The sequence below is a fragment of the Anser anser genome, assembly GCF_964211835.1.
Source record: "Anser anser genome assembly, chromosome: 2".
Classification (NCBI taxonomy): domain Eukaryota; kingdom Metazoa; phylum Chordata; class Aves; order Anseriformes; family Anatidae; genus Anser; species Anser anser.
Window position 1 is genome coordinate 10,226,378 of NC_139721.1, and position 22,686 is coordinate 10,249,063.

General features: G+C 38.2%; 1 long non-coding RNA gene across 3 annotated transcripts; it reads right to left on the reverse strand.

Moving 5' to 3' along the window:
* Positions 1 to 852: 852 nt before the first annotated feature.
* LOC310894533 lies at positions 853 to 17,532 on the reverse strand. Of its 3 annotated transcripts, none has more exons than XR_014579994.1 (4): positions 17,361 to 17,411; positions 9,497 to 9,568; positions 6,135 to 6,293; positions 853 to 2,214 (listed from the first exon to the last, which is right to left on the reverse strand). It is a non-coding gene; the product is annotated as an uncharacterized lncRNA (long non-coding RNA). The 3 variants fall into 3 exon arrangements; XR_014579995.1 differs by having other exon boundaries at positions 853 to 2,233; XR_014579993.1 differs by lacking the exon at positions 9,497 to 9,568 and having other exon boundaries at positions 17,361 to 17,532.
* Between the last annotated feature and the right edge of the window lie 5,154 nt (positions 17,533 to 22,686).

Genomic DNA, 22,686 nt, shown 5'->3' on the forward strand with positions numbered 1-22,686 from the left:
AATGAAACATTATCTTTTGCACAGAGGTCTCCTTTCCTTGTGCCCTTCTAAGGAAGAGAACTGAAGAACACCCACGAGAAGAAAAGAATATTAGCCTGGATGTATATATAGGTCTAAGCTTTGTCCACTGCTAAATGAGAGGCTTGCTACTAGTAAAGACCTAGAGAATAAAGTACAGGATATAGACTCTTTACTCAAATAGCAGTGAGCTTGTACAGATTTTAAATTGAAAAGGCAACTGTGATTCATCATAGATTTCTCAATATATTTGCCCCAAAGTAAGAGATACAAGACAAATAGAAAATTAATTGAAAACCACTATATTTTCTTCAGCAGAGCCCTGACAACTGCTCACTTCGTAAAAGTTAATACACTAGTTCCTTTTTGGGAGGTCCTAAGCAACCTTATTTATGGTAAGATGATAACTTCAGTGGGCAAAACTGAAGACTTCTATCTCCTTCAGAAACACAGATGCCTCCCCGAATGTAGCTAATTTGATGAAAACCTTATGGGTCTCATTTGCAGATTAATAAGTAAAAAAAAAAAGAATGTACAGAAAACAGGGATTTTTGAACTAAATTCAAGACAGGTCCCCATACTGCTGAGCACCTGAAGCAATACCATCTGAGTGGACTTGATACATTCAGTGACAGTAGGAATCATTTTCTTCTGTAAGCTTTAAATCTTTTGTATTCCCTCTTTTCTCATTTTTTATTTTTTCCCCGTTCACATTCATACTAATGTAATTACTTCAGTGGCTGACATGTTGTAAAAGTTTGAATAGGTGCCATGTATAATTAGAATAGGAATGAGTTTGACCTTGCTGATATAAAGAAAAAAAAAAAAAAACAAAAAAAAAACCAGGAGATCCATGGGTGGATAAGTATAAGAAAATAAATATTCAGGTTAAAAATATTTCTTTTAGTAGAGCTGTAGAGAAGCAGTTAAAAATGGAGGTATGCACTGCTGAATGACATGGCATAGGTTGAGATCAATAAAATAACATAGCGCTCTGGGAGAAAACAAACAAACAAACAAACAACAACAACAAAACAGATATCAAAATACTGACCCAAATTATTCAGTGGAATACCTTCTGCATCATATCTGGCTGTGACAACTGAGCAATCAAAAATGTAAACAAATAGAAAACTTGTTCCTCAGCAGGTCTTAGGGGCTAAAAGCACCTGTTCACCATATTTACAGGAGAGAAATTACAGCTAATATGTAAGCTTTAAAACAATTTATGAAGAATTAATCAGTGAAACTGCTTTTGTCCTAGCAATCAATAATTCTATTGATTCAATGAATTTGGATGCAAACCAGTCTTAATGTCTCAGCACCATGTTTTATTTGTTCCATTGCAAATGTGAGATCCTGGTTTGTATTCTCCAAAACATGCATGCAGAAGTGCAAAAGTTATTGTACATAGCAAATGGGCAGTTACAAGTGCAATCGCATGCTGGCACAAAACTGGTTACAAAATGCACAAAACAAATACACAGGTTCTATGTAATCACTTTGGAACACTCTTAAGTCCACATATGGCATGCGAAAGTGAATTAAAACAAACAAACAAACAAACAAACAAAAAACACCTTGAATCTCTTCTTTGCCTCATAGATGCATAAAATACTTATTTTATTTTATACCTGATACCTATTTCCCATCAGTTATTTGAACGGTTACATAGGAAAGTGTTAGGACACATTTTAAAATGTCATGCTGTTCCTTGATAAATCTGCTGTGCTAGACCAGGTACAGAAAATCCAAAATGTAAAGAAAAGTAAATATTTTGATTATGATGAGTTAGAAATAATTTAATAAATAACCTTCTATAAACACACAAATACAGCGTGAAATCTTCCAACATAGAAGCCAGATTATAATAAACAACTAAATATCAAACAGTTTTGTTTCTGAGAAATTCATATGAACATTTTCGTCATTTGAAGGTGCAGTGTTTCACACTCCATGAGTTCCATTTGGAGAGTTTTGATTTAACAGAAGTTTCCAACTGAAACTCAGTCAAAACTAACAAAGTTCATCTGTGGTGTCTCTTCAGACTGAAATGATCATCTGCACTCAGAAACTTATGGAAAAAGGAATAAATCTTTCCAGGAACTATACCAAAGTGTCTCAATTCTCTATTGCTCCAGACAAATATAGTTAGGGGCAATTTATTACCATTGTTACAATGATGTGTGTTCAAACCTAAAAAGAAAAATGGAAGCTAATAAACATCAAATAAGAAAATAGTTATAAAGGCAGGAAGGAAGAAGACAATTTATTTTACAGATTTAATCAACATGGTTGATAGAATGTTTGTTATCAGAAAAAAGGGAGAAATAAGGATCAGGTCTTGCCTGCACTGCAATTTTACTTGGACTGGATGATGAGCTGCACACATTCTGCATTACATATGCAGAAAGTTACGTTCAGAGTATTGCCCTCCTTCCCCCAAAAAGATGATGAAACATATTGTCATCCATGACAATTCATCCACTGCTAGAAGAGCAGTGGTCTGAAAAAACAGTGATAAACCAGAAAGGTTACTGTAAGGAAGGAGAAAATCCCATTCTGACTTTTCTGTATGAATCAAATGACAACACAAGTCTCAGAGTAACCATACAGCACAGGCGTCATAGAAGGTTGTGGGCCTTCATATAAAATCTTAATGAAAACACCTTTTCCCCAGGCAAGCTTATTTGCAAACCTTACAGTCATATGTTCCTATGGTGAGGCAGATAATGTCATAAAAACCGATACATTTGTGTTTCTGATCATAGAATCATAAAATGTCTTGGATTGAAAGGGACCTTAAAGATCAACTAGCCCCAACCCCCCCTGACATGGGCAGAGATGCCACCCACTAGATCAGGTTGCTCAAGGTCTTGTCCAACTTGGCCTTGAACAATTCCAGGGATGGAGCATACACAGCTTCTCTGGGGAGCCCGTTTGAGTGCCTCACCACCCTCAGAATGAAGAATTTCCTCCTAACATTTAATCTAAATCTCCCCTCTTTTAGTTTAAAGCCATTCCCCCTTGTTCTATCATTGTCTGTCCAAGCAAAAATTTGCTCTCCATCTTTTTTATAAACCCTCTTTAAGCATTAAAAAACTGCAGAGGTCCCTCAAAGGTCTTCTCCAGGCTGAACAGCCCCAGCTCTCTCAGCCTGTCTCCATAGGAAAGGTGCTCCACCCTCTGATCAACTTTATGACCCTCCTCTGGACCCACTCTAACAGCCCCTTCTTGTGCTGGGGGCCCCAGACCTGGATGCAGCACTCCAAGTGGGGCCTCACAGGGGCAGAGCAGAGGCGGACAATCACCTCCCTTGACCTGCTGGCCACTCCTCTGTTGGTGCAGCCCAGGATGCAGTTGGCCTTCTGGACTGCAAGCACACACTGATGGCTCATGTCAAGCTTTTCATCCACCAGAAACCCCAAGTCCTTCTCCACAGGGCTTTTCGATGACAGACTGTCCTCACGTCTGGGATTGCCCCAACCCAGGTGGAGCACCTTTCACTTGGACTTGTTGTACCTCATTAGGTTCATATGGACCCACTTTTCTAGCTTGTGATTTTCCCTTTTCCCTTTTCCCTTTTCTCTTTTTTCCCTTTTCCCTTTTCCCTTTTGCCTTTTCCCTTTTCCTTTTTTTTCCCCTTTTCCCTTTTCCCTTTTCCCTTTTCCCTTTTCCCTTTGGATGGCATCCCTTCCTTCTGTTGTATTGACCACAGCACTCAGCTTGGTGTCATCTGCAAACTTGCTGAGGGTGCACTCAATCCCATTTCCTATATCACTGACAAAGATGTTAAACAGAACCAGTCCCAGGACAGGCCCCTGAGGGACACCACTGGTCACCGGCCTCCACTTCAACACAGAGCCATTGACCACCAGTATCTGGGTGTGGCCATCAAGCTACAAGGTGTCACAAGACTGTGTAAAAAATGTCTCTATGAAGTTCATAAGTAGTCAGTATGAAAATGAGCATGTTAGTAATGCTGGTAAAGCCATGTATGAAATTAAATCATGCTAGCCACTCAAACACCATTTTTACCATAGCTGCAGAAATATGTGGATTTGAGAAAAAACAGGAGCAGGGCACCACGTGCTCCCATATAGCAGTCCTTTCTTTCTGCCTTCTTTTCCTGCCGACTTAACATAAAGTAGAAACAGATTCAGTCTACCCCTGCTAAGTTTGGGTTGAGGAAGCTGAAGCTTTCAACTGAATTTTCTCAGATACTTCTGCCTGTTATGTGGGGAACGGCAACAGCTAAAGCTCAACACCTTCTTTTCATCAGTCTTTTAAACTGCCACATTGCTTAGTCCTGGATTTTTATATGGGATTTGGTATTTTTTCCAAATAATCCCCTTAAGCCAGAACCCCAGGAGTCCATGCATTGCCAGCACCATGCAGGACAATGGAAGTAAGAGGCCTCAGTTTTAAGCGAGTGCAAGCCAATGTAATCCAATGGGGAGGAAAGTCAGCTATGTGACCCCAAGCAGGCCACTGTCATTGGCTTTAACTCTTTTTAGGATGTCCAGATCCTTTTCCAGTAAAGTAGACTAGCTGATAGAATAGGTGAAAACTAGTCCAATTTTGTTCATGCTGTCAAATAGTTTGTGTCTCATTCATGTGTCCTGGTCCTCTGACTATCCCTGCCTGTTTTATAAATGCCATAAATATTACTTATTCTTGGAATTTCTTTTGCAGTGAAACAATTAATTCTCTTCAGAACAAAGCCTGGGTGTGGCTGTGGGTCTTGAGAGGTCACAGGAGGGACTCTGTCTGGATAGCACTGAACAAGTTTTGCTTCTTCTTCCTCATGCTGTCCTCCAGAATGTCTCAGAAAACTTTACATGTTCATTCCTGCTTTTATGCAGCACCCAGGACATGCAATGCACACCCCCAAGAGCATGCTGTAAAAAGAGCATACTAGTGGACTCCAGAAGCCAGTTAAAGTATTTCTGACAATCTGGATGGAAAACACATCACAAAAGATAGTAAGTGAAGATGTAAGAACACAAGAAATGCCCTACCGACCATCATAAACTAGTTCAACACTGTCTCCTGCAGCAGAAGGAGATGTTTTGGAAGGAGTGCACTTGGACTTTGTGGCCCATTCACCTCAATTCCTCAGCTTCTGCAGCCACCATATTAAGGATATTAGAGGGTACATTCATGTGGGTATGTATCTGTTTATTGGCCTGATGTCCGTGAATTTACCTAACTTCTTGCTAAAGTTGCTGGTGCTGTCTTTCCCCACAACTCCCTGTAACAATGAATTCCAGAAGTTCACTACACTTCATGTAAAAATGTCCTCTGCTCTTGCATTACTTTCACTGTTGTGAAACTATTTTGACTTTGCTGGCTTTATCTTCAAATTTATGTCAGTTTAAATGAGGAAGGATTCTGGCCCAGTGTGTTTTGCTCCCTGTGGCTTGGCAAAATTAGAGAGCTGCTGGAAACAGAGTCCTGAGGAAAGCTATCTATCCAGTTTGTATCCTCCCCTTCGTTAGCTTCTTCAAGGGAAACAAAACCTTTGAAGTTTACAGGAGATATTACAAAAGCAGTAGACTTCAAGAAAGCAACTGTTTTCTCCCTGTACATTTCTCCTTCATCCCGTATTACCAGAAAGGATTAGACAGAAACACTACTGTGATTGAGATTGCCAGCTTTCTGAAGAAAATAATAATAATAATAAAGTAAACTGCTACTATATAAGTGACAGGAACAGGTGCCAACATTACAAACAGATAAAATCATCTGACTTGAGGGGTTAGAGCCTCATTGAAACCTAAACTTTTCCAGGCTGACAGAGGCATACCCAGAGGATAACACGAGCTGTGTTGGGTCTGAACGAGATGAGGCAGATTTAACAAAAAATCTGGCATGGTTTTGAGAGAAAAAGGAAGCTTTGGGTTTTAGTCTACTGGAAGCTTTTAGGTAAGATTGGATATAACCAATCTTTAAATCTGATTTCACTCCTTCCTTCTAACACTGTTTTGTTCTTTAATCTGGAGTAATCATCAGAAAAACACATATATGACTACGTTTTAACATGTGGTAAAAGACATGAGTGACACATATGCATTTTAAAGATTTTGTCTGAAAAGGAAAAAAGGAAAACTTACTCTCTCCTGAACTCCTAGAGGAAAGATCCAGGACTTTTTCTTCAACTACTATGGAGACTGGCCTTCAGAGGATTCTTTCTTACCTTGTATCTTGTCGTGTTGACCCATCACAACACCCCTTATCACCATCACCGGCAGAACAAGAAGTTATGTCATGATCTGTAACCATAGAAGCAGAAGCAGCAGGAGAAAGCAATTGAATTTTCTGGATGAAATATATCCATCACAAGTTGAACCGAATGCTCAGATGTTGCCATAAGGAAAAACTTGGGAAAGGAAGACAGATTTAGATCTTTTATAGCTGCCACAGCTTAGTGAGAGGTGTCTGTTTCCCTTCCAATAAATAATAAATAAATAAACAAAACAAAACACAACAAAAACCTAGGTTTTACATACTTTTTTCTTTCTTTCTTTTTTTTTTTTTCTTCAATATTTTTGCTCTTTCTCTGTCTTTAAAACATAGTATTACCAAAGATAATAAAAACTGGAGTTGTTATCACAGAGAAGCTGTTTCGGTGACAGGTTGAAAGAATGGATACATTCAACTAAAACAGTGTTGAAAATAGGAAATAAAATAGAAATGATTAGTTGGTCACTTCCTTATTCTTTTTATTTGCCAGTCAGTGTTCTAGGAAGCCACAGTAACATATATTGAATTGCATATACATTCAGCATTGTTTCACAAAATACCTCAAATATTAAATGGTCTTTAAAATTATTTTCTCCAGCATTATCAACAGCAGTCTATCATCTTCCTCCAGGAATGATTTATAGAAGGTTTCCTTAATTAGACAAAGAAAATATTATCAAATCACTTGAGGGAAAAAAAAAAAAAAAAGATAAAGGATCTAACAGAAGATTAACCATTTCAATTAACCATTAACCAAGATCATCATATGTTAGTCACAGTTGTCTCTTCTATTGCACTGACAGGGCCTTTCCAGAGACACGGAAAGTATGCTTCTTCAGTCATGCTATATTTGCATCAATAGATCTACCTGAGTAGCCTTCTATACCTTTAAAATATATATATATATTTTTTTTCTTACAGATACAGACATACAGCTCTTGTTGCATGCAATCCTTGTATTTTATCATTATTGTTTCTTAGTGTATTTTTAGTGTCCTCAAAAAGCCTGCTGCAAGAGCCACAGCACTAGCACATGCCATCAGTCCACCCAGATGTTGGGTTTCTGGCAGAGAAGACAGCTGGAGAGGAATGTATGAACTGGGAAAGCATATAGCAAGAATGCTTTCACAGTGAATGCTTAATAATAAAAACTGTAGGCATGTTCTCATTTGACCTCAAGATCTTTCCTCCAGATCTGGCCTGGTATGGAAGATGTACTCCTGTCAGAAGCACATTTTTCCCCCTTTTTATGTACTACTATATATATGTGTGTGTGTGTGTGTAATTAGTACAGCTAAGACCATTCAGAATATAAAAAATATAACTCATTCATTTTGGAAATTTTTCTGACATCTCTATATTGTATGTCCACCACCCACTTCACAGTGGAACAGAATCATCTCTTCCCAAAATGTCATTTTGTGGTTCTCAAATGAAGTGGGTTTTTGACTTCCATCAGCCTGGTTTGCATTTGCATCCTGTGTGGCCTTATTTCAAACTAAAAACATATGACGAAGCTATTCCATAACTGAGAATATTTCATCCTGTGCCTACATTATGTCCCATTCCTCAAAGTTCAAAAAAAAAAAAAAAAAAAGACAGCTAATCTGACAACCTTTCCACTGTAACAGGGGCAGCATTTTATCTACACAGCTCTTCCTGTTCCAATTGCAAAAATATAATTTCCTATTTACATCAGGATGATCATTGGTGCTGAGGTCAAAGTTATCTCATAGATATGAACTAGGACTTTATGTTACTAAAACCTGAAGTTGGTCTCAAGAAACAAATTTACATCTGAGTCTGGATAAAGTTTTGCAGTCCCCCAAAGTAACTGTGTAAAACACACGAAGGCAAAATGATATAAGTGGAGGGAGAAGGTAGCACAGTACATGAGACTAACTAGCGGATGGGTAACATAGTGTTTGCCCCTGATTCTCCTCAAACCATAGAAAGACAACCATCAAAATCTAGCTGTCCTTTTAACAACAAGCTCATCAGTGTAAGCTGAATGTTGTCTGGCTTTCAATTGTTTCTGCTGCTGCACTTTGGAAAAGGAGCTGTCCAGCAAGAACAGAAACAAAAATAATCTAATAAACATCAAAAGGAACCAGGAAAAGTGTTAAGTTACCATCAAACACTATCAAGAAATGTAAGTGAAGGTAAGTTTATTGCTTTTCCAGGAGAGTTGTCTGTACCGTGGATGTACAGGCTACAGATGAACTGAAGCTATCCTCTGTCTCCCACTCAGAAAACTCATATGAGTAATTTTTTATTTTTATTTTTTCATGTTGACCATAGATATACCAGAGATTGCTAAGTGATGTCCAAAATTGTTTGTTGTCTGAGTGGTGATGAAAGGAGCTGCAAGGTTAATGACTCAATATGGTACCTCTGTGGACATAGAACAAACATTTCTGTTACTCATAGTCTTCCAATTGCAGACTCAGAGTCTTAAAAAGAAGTAGAAGATTAAGACCTTCAGTATATGTGTATGCTAAGGTCTTGATCTGCATCTAGTCAAGAGGGACAGGATACATTTCAATGCAGTGTGGACTTCTGTATCTGAACTACTTTTCATGAGTTCTCTTTATAGTCAATAGAGGGAAGGTCAATAGAGTCAAAAGATTTTAAGATGTAATTCCTCTCATCCTAAAGCAGACAACAGATTTTGTTCAGATCAATCTCACTGTAAGCTCTATTGACTGTATTGACCAAATCTCCTTTGACTATAATGGGATGACTAGCTCAGACACAAACTTATAGTGTGGATAGCAAAAGCTAGATAAGGTAATTTCTACCAGGGGAATTTATGTCATCTAAAATGTGCACTTCCAGAAGCATTGTTTGGGAAAAAGATGGCCAAAAAGATGAAGGAATGAGTCAACACAAAAGAAATATTGAGATAGGAAGCACATATCTTAATTGTTATCTTCTGTTGAATGTATTATTTTATTTGGATTGCCTTCTATTATGTTAGTCCTCCTTTGACATGACTTTATGGCTAAGGACTGTATTCTAAGAGGTAAATCTAATGTCGGGGGAAGATTTATGAGATATGGGATGAAAGGTTCAGGGAGAAAAGTCAGAGTCAGACACCAGTCTACAAGACCCTAAAGGTTTCCAGAGCATGTTAAACCAGCCCAGTTAAAACAGCATGAAACAGCACTGAGCAGTACTGGAAATGAACATTAGTACAACCTCCTAATGCTGAATTTATTTATTTACTTACTTTTTCTTCATTGACATGACAGTCATTCCCTTCTCTTCATTTGGTTAATCACAACGGACAATAGTTTCCTGCCTGGAATGAGGCCATATTTTTACATATTTAGTTTTTATGATATTTACACAGCAGTTGGAATTTTAAAAGATTGTCATTAGAGCTCCATTCCAGCATTCCATCAGATAAACAACAAATTATCTGGGTTGATTAAGTTCACCTTGATAAAGGGGTCAATGTCTGAGGCATCATCTGCTGACAAAGTCATAGCCACAGCCTTCCGGTGGAATATTTGTTAGCAATTAACTTCAACTTTCTTCCAGGATAAGAATTTAAGGGCTTTACTTTGGCTTTGATCTTTTCCAGGTCAAACATCTAGATTTCACTGGCCTCTGAATGCAGTGAACAAGCAGAAGGCACAATGTTTATGCAGTGCTTTCCTTGGATTATGAACAGTGGTTTTGTGACTGTTATACTATTAATCCAACCAGCCGTATGAATTTCTTGAACCACTTGCATGGTCAGTTTGAAAAGACACTTGCCCAGTTTCACTGGAAGCAAAGATAAATAAACAATCATATAATTCAAAACACGTCTATCATGTACCTGATAGAAGTTGGATAATTCCCATAAGCCTTGTTACATTCATTTAATCAAACATTAACAAAAGAATTTGCTCAGAGTTTACCAGATCTGAATATGGCAAATGGATGAGTAATGTGTTCCACTTTCAGTGGTGAGGCAGAAAGAAAATTCGCATGCACATGCATATATACATCTACAGACATATTTTTTTTATTTTTTATTTTTCCCATAACTACTTCATTTAGACTGATAGTGAGCACCTGAACAATACTATAAAAGCAAAGTTAGGGATTTCCAAGTTCCTCTGAAATGTCATAATATTTTCTGATCATCTGTACTACAAGGAAGAAACATCCTCGTGAATGGGAGGGAAGCAGGAAATAATTTTGGGGGTGGATTAGTATTAAATTCCATGCTGTTAAACAATTATTTAGTTATACAGTTGAAGCCACTATGCATTCTGAGAGCAAGAAATCTGACTTCCTTTCTGCAACAATTTCTCAGCCCACAAGCCATTTCCTTAGCAAAAATAGTATATTGCAGAGTTCTGATGTGCCTATCAGAACAGAAAGAAGGGTAACTTTACAGCTGGAGCAGGTACAGTGCTCTACACTGGCTGCTGATGACCTTCACCATGTTGTAGGATGCATTTAACACCTTCTCAGACTGGATTGTCAACAGTTTAATTTCTATGTGAAAATATATCAATTTTTGTGACTAGCAGAAAAATTGATTGCATGTTGTTTACTTAAGCTGGCTTCTGGATCCTAAACGTTTCTTAAGTTATTCATATACCTGCTATCATAGCTGTCCTGAAACAGATTCAAGAAGTTCATGTGAAATGACCAATATTATAGAGGAAGTCATTCGATCAGACAAGATTAAAAAGGTCTTGGACTTATTTGACTTCTATTATTGCCTAGTACCTTGACCCACATAGTATGCCTGGAGGATGGTTTCAAAGCTTTGTAAAAATCTGGCTTCTGCATCATTCCTGGATTGTTTCCAGAAACAAATATTAGCAGCTCACCATGATCTTTCCTCGTGGCAATATTCAGCTAAATGACTGTCTGCTTTCAACTTCGCTGATATAAGTCCAAGACAATGTCACTGGACTCAAGAATGTGAAATTCAGTTCTGTTTCTTCAACTCCATTGACTTCAGGAGACTTCATATCTGTAAGGCAGGGAATAGACCAGGTACTCCTCACTCTTTCAGTAGGGTCACTGCATTCACATTTGGCCCCATTTGGTCATGTCAGCACTTGGAAACCACCCTGGCCAGTAAAATAAGATTAGGTTCTTGGTGTCATTTCAGATAGTTATCTTTTTTTTGATAAAACTTTTCTTTATACCAGTGGCGTATACTTTCTTCTAATATGTAGACTGCTGAAGGTATTAAATCAGAACTCAACATAAATAACAGTTTGTTTAAAATACAAATGACTGAAAAAATATAAAATCCCCAGGACAAAAAAATCAGAAGGTTTAGCTTAGGTGGCATCTAAGCAGGTTAATAAGCAACTTGTTCAATCACGCTCCCTGCCTAGAAAACAGCAGTCATAATGATCCCAATACAAATACACATAGGAAACACAGAAAAGGAGTGATAGGCAAGACAATATGCAGACAGCATATTCTGAAGCATATTTCTGAAGTGAAAAGGTTGGAGAAGTAGGAGTTAGTTTTACCACTTCTCAGTTTTTGTGTTTTTTTTTTTTTTATTATTATTTATTTATTTATTTCTGTCACAACAGAGAAACAGTTACAAATCAGTTGCTATATTAAAAGTGGGTGAAGTACACCAGACAAGGAAATCCATGGTATTATTCCCTCTGCTTTGTTTTGAGTGAACCTCAGGAAGTCACCCACTCTGCTGTATAGGTTTTTGTGAGAACTACACCGTTCATCATATCAGGGGAAAACCCATCTTTGTGTGATGGGTTTTGCTGTTGCAGTTCATCTGCCTGCATGTTTGATCTGCTACTCTCTTTAGTTTTCCTGTCATGGTCTTGCCAGGAATGAACACACACTGTTCAGAAATTGGTCTCTCCTAGCCTTTTAGAAACATGTGACTCATTTCCTTCTGACAGTGACATCCCTTATCAAAAGTGTAAGCAGAAATACACCAGTTATCTTGGACCATCAGTGATTTGAATATCTCTATTAATCATTTAACCCTGAAAATGTGTGCCAAAGTATTCAAAATATTCATCAGCTTCAGTGGGATTTGTTTCCCTTTCAAAATCTTTGAAACTCAGGCCAGTTTGTGGAACTGGACTACTGCAGAAGGACTTAAGCTTGAGTTCCAATTTTTAAAGTTTTGGCCTTCATTAATTTTATATTAAAAAAAAAAAAGGGGGAGGGGGAAGGGGGTGACACGACACAATATGATTGCATTATGCCCAAGAAGAAAAGGAGAATTATCTACAGGCATATAGCCATATCAATTAGGTAATGAGAGACGCTGTCAACAGACCACTAACCTGACCTAGAATAATTTCAGCTTAGCTGATTGGCACTTAGTAGCTTTGATGATTACTTGCTGAAAGCTTGCCACTTATCTGTACAACATGCTGTCCTGTACACAACATATACAAGAATTTTTCAGGCTCACCCTCACAGAATCACGTAATAGCTGAGGTTGGAAGGGACCTCTGAGGATCATCTGGTCCAACCCCCCTGCCAAGCAGGATCATCCAGAGTACGTTGCACAGGATGGCATCCAGGCGGGTTTTGAATATCTCCAGAGAAGGAGATTCCACAACCTCTCTGGGCAGCCTGTTCCAGTGCTCTGTCACCCTCACAGTAAAGAAGTGCCCTCTCATATTCAGTGCCCTCTCATATTTTGTTCCTCAAAGTGGAACAAAAATAAACTACAAATTCTCCATGAGAGGCTCAGCACAATACATGTGGTCTGTGATGCTTCGGTCCCAAGCAATAGCAACAGCCCTACATCCTTGCCATAGTCAAGGAGACACAAGGAGACTGCATACAAGACTTTTGTACTAGAGAGAAGAGAATAAAGTGAAGTAGTAACAGTGCTGCTGTTAATATCCTAAGAAAGACATCATGAAGTCCTTTCCTATCCAACATTGCTACTATGCTCATGATCATAATATTTGTATTTTGCCTTCCAAGCATAAGTGAATCCAGAGAGAGAAAGTAATGCAAAAACTCCTCAGGCTATTCTTTTTTTTTTCCGTGCACAAGACTGTGGAATGAGTATGATTTCATTTGGGCTGGAACTTGGGCCAAGAAAAATGCATTTAGTCCCAAAGATACTCCATATCTCATATTCCTGTAGTGGAAGACTTTGATCAGAGTACTCTGCATGTGTTCACATTACTCTCAACACGTGAAGGTGGTGCAGCTTGCCCCTCACTGTGCTGCTGTTAGCTGCCATGTATGATCTGAGAACTCCCTATAGGGAAAGAAAAGATGGAATCAAGCTGGTCAGAACTGTGCTGCTTTGCCTTTTATTATTGTTATTATTCATGGCTAATGCATGATGCTGCTTTGTGGGACACTTGTTCTCTCTATCTTTTCCCTTGGGGTCCTTTTTGTCCAATCATTTAAAGAGAGGATAAACGCAGCTACATAAAGGCACGGTAAGGGAGGGATAGTGTGCCCTCCAGCTACTTTGTCCAGCCGTAGACAATTTTCACCACATAGTCTTGCTTCTCTAGGCATAGTGGAGTATGCTTTTATTTTCCATCCTTTCTGAACTCATTATCATCAGAAGTCAGTGACATTGGTGCAAATTAACACCTGGTCTCTGTTTCTAAAAAAGAGAAAGCCTATCAGGTGGACACTTAAAAAAATCAATTCCCATGATAAAGCCAAGGATATTAAAAAGAGAGAGAGAAAGAAACACAGAGATGACAGAGTGCAGCTCTCCCACAGAAACAGACAGAGTGGCAGCCAGCCATTGTTCCGAAAGGCAGCATCAGCACCAAGAATCAGATGACTAAGCTCCTGATAATGAATGAAATATTTTTCCTATGCTGAAAAAATTCTGGCACAGCAGAAGGACGCAGGATAAAAGAAGCAACTTGAAGGGCCTTTCTGAAGGACACCATCAGATACCCTACCGCTACAAGAAATTCCAGTCCCCTGAAGAGAAGAGATGGTTGTGGATGATACCACGGGTAAAGGGATACAGTCTTAAATTAGTGTAGACTTAATGGACACAAATTTGAATAGCATTTTCTGTTAAATGGCATCAGTTTTATTGTGAGAGGCATGATACAGTGTTGGTCAGGGTTAGAGCTGGCTCTGGGGAAAAAAAAAACAACAACAAACAAACAAACAAAAAACAGGAGAGCCTGGTTAATTCTGCATCTTGCAAGTGAACAAAGAGCATCTTGAAATGCTAACCCCTGCTCAGATGCTTATTGTCACTCGTCTGCTGAAATGTGGGGAGCCGAAGCAGAGCTGGAAAGGAACATGGTACCTACATCTTAGCACAAAACCACTTCAACACACAAATGAGGAGTGGTCAAGTCCTAAAGGGAAATTCACGAGGACTCAACTCCTTGCTTGAATGGAGATTCTTGCTATTAGAGTTGCCTTCTGACACCCCACACAGAGGTAACGTATATCTGCATTGTACTAATGTGTCATGCATGTACCAGTGTGATGTTTACCCAGCACATCATGTTGCTGGCACTGTGACCCTATGTTAGGCAAAAAGAAGACATTGACCAAATGAAGAGTGTTGGGAGGAGGCATTCATAAGTCAGCGCCATGTCTGACAGTGTCAGTGCTATCCATCTCTACTGGGACTATGGGAAGATGTTTCGGCTCACCCTTACCAAAATGAAAGACAGAAATATGAGGAAATTAAAAGGTCCAGACATCCACATATAAAGTCATATATATATATATACATTTATATGTTAAGTATTTAATGTTATATATATATTATGGTGAGAAGTTGCAAGCAAAAGAGAAGGGTTTACAGTGTAAACTGGGTTTTAAAAAGGTCTTCTTTCTTCTGGTAAAATGTCTTCTGAGATAGAACACCTCCATTAAAGTAAATTTTCATCCACTTGACTTTATATATTTCAACTCATGGGCTAAAAATTTTGCAAAAGTTTACAAGGCTACTGCAAATATTAAAAACTTACTGAGGCAAAAACTTACTATAGGCAATGTTTTGTTTTTTTTTTTTTTAAAAAAAATAACTTCCCTTCAATGCAGCCAAGCAGATGGACAGGTTGGGTATCATTTGAAGATTCTGGAAGTAGCAGCACTATTAAGACTGAGTGACCCGTACAATTCCACTACACAGAGGCCTAATTCTCTCCAAAAATCAAATTTAGTCATGACAGAAGCTTTGATTCAAGGTTTGCTCTTGCATTTGCAAACCAGAATATCTTCTCTACTGATTTGGTAAAAATATTTTGAATGATGTATACAAAGCTAGGATCATGTCTGAAAGTCAAAATCAGTGCTGATTTCCTAGTAATTCTATTCCCTTTTATTCTGAAAACTAGGTAATTCTGAACAGCATTACATTTCTTACATTAAATGTCAGACCCAAAGTTCAAGGCTTCAGTGGGGACACGGCATCTACAAAGCCTTCATTAACAGTGCTGTGAGGCTTTGAAGCTCCGCTGTGCAACTATTAGCTGATCTCATTTAACAAACAAAGATGTAGGCCTATGTGTTGTTTGTGGCTGAGCAGGTGATGATTTTCTCTCCACCACCATCAGTCAAGGACTTTCCACTACCAGGACCCAGTGCCCAGCACTGAGGTCAGGGTGTGAGCGTTCAGAGGTCCAGGCTGCAGCAAGGGAAAAGGGAAATGTTATCTCCATTGATTTCTAGTTCAAAGAAAGCTTTTTGCTTTCACACTTTGAAAAACACAGACTATCTGATCATCTCACAGCCAGGCTAATAGTGGGGTTTGTTCTATTTCATGGTTAACATATTATGTTTAATGCTTGCAGGAATAGAAACTGCTCAGATGGCAATTCCCTCTCTGTACTCATTAAATTCTCTTAGAAATCTATAGCCTATTAATACCAATGAGATTGTTCTCGGTAACTCACAGACTTAAAACCAAACTATTTGGTCCAGTTTTTCCCCACAGATAAAAGCAATTGTATTCAGAGAGTTTCTATATAGTGACAAAGGATAAGAAGTATTTTTACTTACTTTCTAATAAGATGTCATATTTTAGAGACAAGCTCTAAAGCACTCTAAAGCACATGTACATACTGTTTTGAATTGTGAAATCCCATTTTCCGGTAACAGTCATTTGATGAGCAGATGGTAAGAAGTACGTATTTATGCAAAGATAAGGTCAGGCTGCAGGATATATTAAGCATGACACCAGTACTGCAAAAACAATGAGGATCATGTATACCTATGAATGACCTCACAGGAATGGGAGCAGGAAGACAAACAGAATACAAGCTAGGATATGTTAAGGGATTATTAGTCTAATTATGAGCATTAGATAAGTTGAAGCAAGAGAGATACATAGCAAATTCCAATAAACAGGGGAAATGATGAATGCTATTAGAAAAAAAGATGAGCAAATTTGATTCTATGTCATTTCAGGCACCTACAAATTTTGTGGATTTCACTCATTTACTCATCTGAATTTGCATTCCCTGTTGGAGAAGTTATAAAAGCAGCTGACAGCCTTAGATGAGCAGACATTAGCAGAAAATGATTTAATTTCCAGAAACTTGTATCATTTTTAGTGACAGGCAGATTATGAGAGATGGTAAACAGACTACTCTTTTAGTGCACGAAGATATCCATTTCTGTTATGTCTTCAGTGTGGGATGGCAGAGGAAGCTGTGTAGCACTTCCACACATCTTATATGCATTTGTCTTTGTAGAAAAATGAGGTTTCATTTGTTCAAAGAAATCTTCATATATAATACCTCATTGTTTAATACATAGAAGAACCAGAATAAAATGGAATGACTGAGAACGAAAAAAAAATCAACAAAAAAAAAACAAACAAACAAACAAAAAATCATGTAGTCATATGGGAAAGAGAAAAAAAAAATCACAGTGAAGATCCATGGAGGTTGCAAAAGTTATTGCAGTGCTGGGTGAACATAAATTAATAAATTATGCCTCTTCCATTAAACCTCATCTCCAAAGAAAATTAATAACTGCTACAGATCTCTCTAAAGGTCTTGTGCATTTGTCAGCAGGGGTTTGCTCTTCCATTCTTCACATACTGATCAAAATGAACGCTGTCACACTGTGCCTGTGGAGTTCAGTGAAAGTAGGAAGATTTGCCCCAGTTGTGGACTTACTCTGAAAAGATTCCTGAAGTTCAGAAGTCATCCAGTCCCAGTGAAATTCACCCAAATGTGGCATACGGTCCACCCCAAAAGAATCCTAAAAGAAACACAAATAATAGCTAGGATATGTAATCACATTGAGAAACTGTTTGGAAAGAGATACGTTTTCTGATTGCTGTGTAAATGGTCCCAAGACTTGCATAAACGCCCTGGCTAACATGACTACACAAACCATTTACTAGCAAAGGCAAATAAGATAAGGATTTTTTGTTCTGTTGCCATTCAGTCTTTGAAGCAGTGATGGTCTAGACAAACCAAGTTTTGCTTAACCTCCTGTTAAAGATGAAATATGCTTAGAAAGAAAACACATAAAGTTACTATGTTTTAAATGTGGGGGAAGGGGATGAATTATACCACATACAACTCAAGAGGTTTTGTACTTTTCAGAGTCTGTTTTCTGGCAGCTATTTTCTGAGAATACCGTTAATGCAAGTAAACATCCAATCTGTATCAGAAAGTAAGAGAGCATAAGAATTAAAATATTAACATTTTAAAGTGAAGCTAGGCTTTCGGCATTCACATCAGTGAGTTACTAAGTCATATATGCCTCTGAAAGCATGCCAGCTTGCATTGTGGCTGCTTGTCTAGCTGAAATTGAGCACTATTATTGCACTTTTTTCTAACAGAAATAACACATTTTCATGCCTGGAAGGCATCTCAGAAAATGATCAGGTAGTAAATCTAACAAGATAAAGGCCATTCTTCTTGCACTGCATGTATCACAGTTGTGGATGTGAAGCACAACACTCTGAGTAGGCTGAAAAGAGGGTTGGCTTATGCATAAAGGAGAGACCCACTGCTGGGTGTTAAATATGATTATCTGGAGAACCATCAGCTCAGAAAGCTCCCAAGTTGGTGACTGCTGGAAGAGGGGATACCAGGAAAGAGTCACCTTGCATGTAAACCTTGTTCCTTACATGCTTTCCTATAAAGTTCTCCACTGGCCATTCTCAGTCAGGACAGTGGGCTAGGTGGAGTTTGTCTTTTGTGGTTCAGCAGTTGTGCTTCTGTGTGCTTCATCTCAGCTGCAGCTCTTCCTCTCACAGTTCATTAGGACAAATTTGAAATGTCATATCTGAGTTCTTTGCTCCTGTAGTGAAGTAGGAAAAAAGAGAGGTCCATTTCTCCATTTCCATTTTCTTACCCACTATCGGTTCCACATGATTAAGTGTGTTAATTCATCATAGCCATTAATTTCATAGTTTCCCTATGGCATTAGCTGTGGCTTTTCAAGGTAACATATTTTCTCTTTACTACAAAGGGAAAATATGTGGAAAAAAAAAAAAAAAGGGAAGAGATCAGAGTAAAATGTGAGAAGCAAAGGACTGAGGGGGGCAAAGATGGGCAGAGATATGTATGAAGCAGACTGGTATTTGTCTCTTCCTTAAATGTATATATATTTTAAGACAGTGTTTTGAGGAATTTGGCTGATTGACAGTGGAGGTGGAGATTGCTCTGGTCAGCCCTGTCTCTGGACCACAGGATTGTAATTTTTGTATTGGAAAACAGCTGTAGAGGACACTGAGGAAAACACTTACCTCATCTTCAAATAAGTCCACTGTACCTGGGGGTATTTGCACTTCTGATTGCAGGAGTTATCCTTACCTTTCCCAGATCTGGATAATCATGCCACAAACTACAGCATTGTGCCCGCCAGTGCCATACCATTAGGATTTCTTGTGATGCAGTGGAACTGTTCAAACTCTAAGATAAATGTGTCTGTCTTCCTGGGCACACCAGGAGATGTGTGATGGTTCTGGGGAATGCTCAGAGCTTGACTGATGTATCTGGCATCAGCAGGGCAAGGAAGATCAGTTGCTGGATTGAGTGATGGCTAAATCTGCTCTCTGAGTTGCACGTCCTGCTGTGCATGGCTGAGGTGATCTTTGTGACGGTTGACAGAAAAGGAGAAAATCCAAGTATGAGTTTACATTAAATCTGGAATGAGGATATCCCCTAATGGAAGTTAAAGTCTGGTCATTGATTTTCTTTAGGTTGCAAACTCCTTGTAAGTCCAAGATGAACCTCACCTTGATTTTTCTTGTATTGCTGTGCTACTACTGAAAACTGATTAATTGCTGACAGTGCTAAGGATATTTTCTCACAGGACCTGAGACAATCTGCACTCTTATTGGAGTTTCTAAGAAAACAACTTATTATCATCAAATGTCAAAATTTGACAAGCAAGCTTGAGTCTCTATCCCACCCCCTGTCTCTCACCTACTCTCATCTCCAAATCAAAATATTTTCTGTTTAGATTTCTGTTGGTATTTTTGTATTTTTTCTTAGTGAAATCTAGACATAACGTGGAATCACTTTGTGATACAGGGTACAAACCCACTCAAGATGGCATTCAACTTATGCCTGGCAGTAAAGTAGATGAGTGTTTTTGTCATATGGAGATGTGGCCAAAGAAATGAAATGATACAATTCCAAGTTTAGATTATCTGTGATTCAACCTGATTCTAGCATAGAGGAAAACAAAATCTTAACTATGACACTGATACTATGACAAACTGGAAATAAGCCATTGGGGTTTTGCTTCTAGTCTTCAAGGTTCCAGATGTTGTTTTGGTAACTGCTATAACCTACTTGCTGTGAAATAGCTATTCCTGCTGGGGACTAGAGTCAGACTAGGTAGTTAGCAAATTCATTGTTAGTATCAGACTGAACTCTGATAGCTTTATATAATTTCTATTCTATTCTATTCTATTCTATTCTATTCTATTCTATTCTATTCTATTCTATTCTATTCTATTCTATTCCATTCTATTCTATTCTATTCTATTCTATTCTAATTTCAGAGCTCTCCTCCAGTAAGGAGATTCTCCATGTGGGTGTTTCAGTTAATTGACAGATTTGTTTTCTAAAGGAGAAGGTACAAGGGAGAATCTGCCTTTTTAAATTATTCCATCTTTGTTCTTTTTCCCAAGTCTAAAGCAATTAAGCTAGGAAAATAAGAATGCTTTATGCTATGTACAAGGAAATACCACATCCCAGCTCTCCTCCCCTGAAGGTATTCCCCCCCTTGCCTCAGTCCTGCTTTTCCACCCTTTTCTTTGCATCTCATCCAAGAAAGGTACCCACTTCTTATTGTGCAGCATCCTGATTTTTTGCCAAAATCCTTGTTCCTGTTTTATTTGATCCTACTTTGCTGTGGTAAGTTTTTCTTCAGCTGCAGCTGAAGATTGGATTTTTTTTTATTATTATTTTTTTTTCTAAGTGCAGAGGTCATACTTTCCCTTGATTTACTGGCAGTAAAATATTGTCTGATCAGATGTCTTAGCACAATGGTATTCTCATCCAAGGATGACATTTTTACCTTTCAAAGACAAACAGAACTTCACTTGAAGATAAAAAGGCAGAGAGCTGAAGAATGTAAACAGAGTTTAGATTCTCTTATCACATTTAAAGGAGAAAAGAAAAAAAAATACCCCAAACTATTTTAAACAGAGGCCCTATATAAGGAAGTCTGCAAAACCACTTCCCATTTCATAGGACAGGATATGCCAAAGAAATGATACAGCTTGGCACAAATAACGAAGATAATTTCAAATTTATTTAAATATTACAAGGACATTTAAAAACCTCTTGGGATATAAATCCCATTTTGATTACATTCTTCAGCTTTACTTTAATGTTCAACTTTCTCTGGGCAGAAGGGAAAACTAAAAGATAGTCAAAACTTGTGGTTTTTAGAAATTATGAGCATCCTGTAAGCAGGTCTGGAAATTAAAACCTTACATTTAATCCCTGTGTGAGCCTAGAAAGGAAGCCAGCATATAATCTTCTCCCATTGTTTTACTGGAACTCTTTTATTGCTGATGGCTGACCTGGAAGATGAGAGGTAATTTAAACTCTAATTGTCTCAATAAGAGCCAAGCAAAGAAAACAAAACTATATTAAAACAAACAGACTGCAGCCACTGAATCTGTGTTCTGTCAGACTCATCACCCTGGGGACACTGATTGATGGGTCAGGATTCAAATGCTGTAGGCTGAGATCACTGATGAGAACCGCCCCTGCTGGCTGTTAAACAGATGGGCACCCTCAAACATACACAGCCACACACACATTCTCAGCTGATGGAAATCAGTACTTCTCTGCAGGATTCAATGAAGAGATATCCATATTCAATAGCTGGGAATCCAACCTGTAAGATTTTCAGTTTGGGCTAAGCTCAGGATTCAAAAGTGTTGAATCCAAGAACATGGCATGAAAGTTCCCTCAGGACTTTGCATTTGTAAGTGCCAGTGAAAACCACACAAGTGTCAAGTAAACCTTTCCACAAATGCAGACTGTTTTCTCTTACATACATGATATATTCAAAGAGAAATATATATATAGAGAGAGAGAGTGTGTAAGAATTTAATTAGGAGTGCAATTCTATAAGCATCTACTTTTTAAACCTGTTACATTAGATGGATGAATAATGATATTAAAAGCCAGTAGCTTAAGTCCCACAAGGAGAAAAGCAATAATTTTGTACTGTTGGGGGAAAAAAAAAATCTGTTTTCCATTAGGGAATGGTTCTGCAATGTGCCGCAAAGAACTGTGTATGGGTTAGTTCTTCCTTCTATACTGGGTTTAATTCTGCTCCTAAAATGAAAACTCCAGAAATCACTGAGTTAAAAATAAAAGGAAAGAGTAACAGAAAACCTCAGGGGAAAAAGAATGTACACCAAATACACAGGCCCAACATAAACCTTATGCTCCCAGTCCACACTGTGGAAAGCATAATTCAAATCTGGGAAAATCCCAATTAGGCCTACAGCATATATGATATACTTTCCTTAAATAAACCAACATGCCCCTTCCTTTTTATTCAGTACCAAAACATGAAAAAAAAAAAAAAAAAAAACACAACAATGCAAAGAATCACTTTTCCATGTCCTAGGAGATGATAGTAGTGGGCTCACTAAGCTCAGCCAAATCCTGAAAGTCATTGTGGACAGTATCTATCCATAGGGTCCACACAGAACACTGATCAATTAAATCTGTTCTGGAAATAAGAGTTGCACATGTTAAAGTGTTATTCTTTGGTTTTGTTTGTTTGTTTGTTAGGTTTTGTTATTCTTTGTTATTCTGTACAATAGTACAGACAATGTAGAGGCAACAAATCTTCAAAATTATCCAAAATCTCCCAAATTAGTCCATAGGAATATCTGTAAGTCTCACACACAGTGAGAGACCTCATTTGTGCATCACTGCTCTGTGGTCTCGTTGGACTTTAAAATGGTCCAATGATTTCGGCAGGTGCAATGAGGTTGTTTCTCCT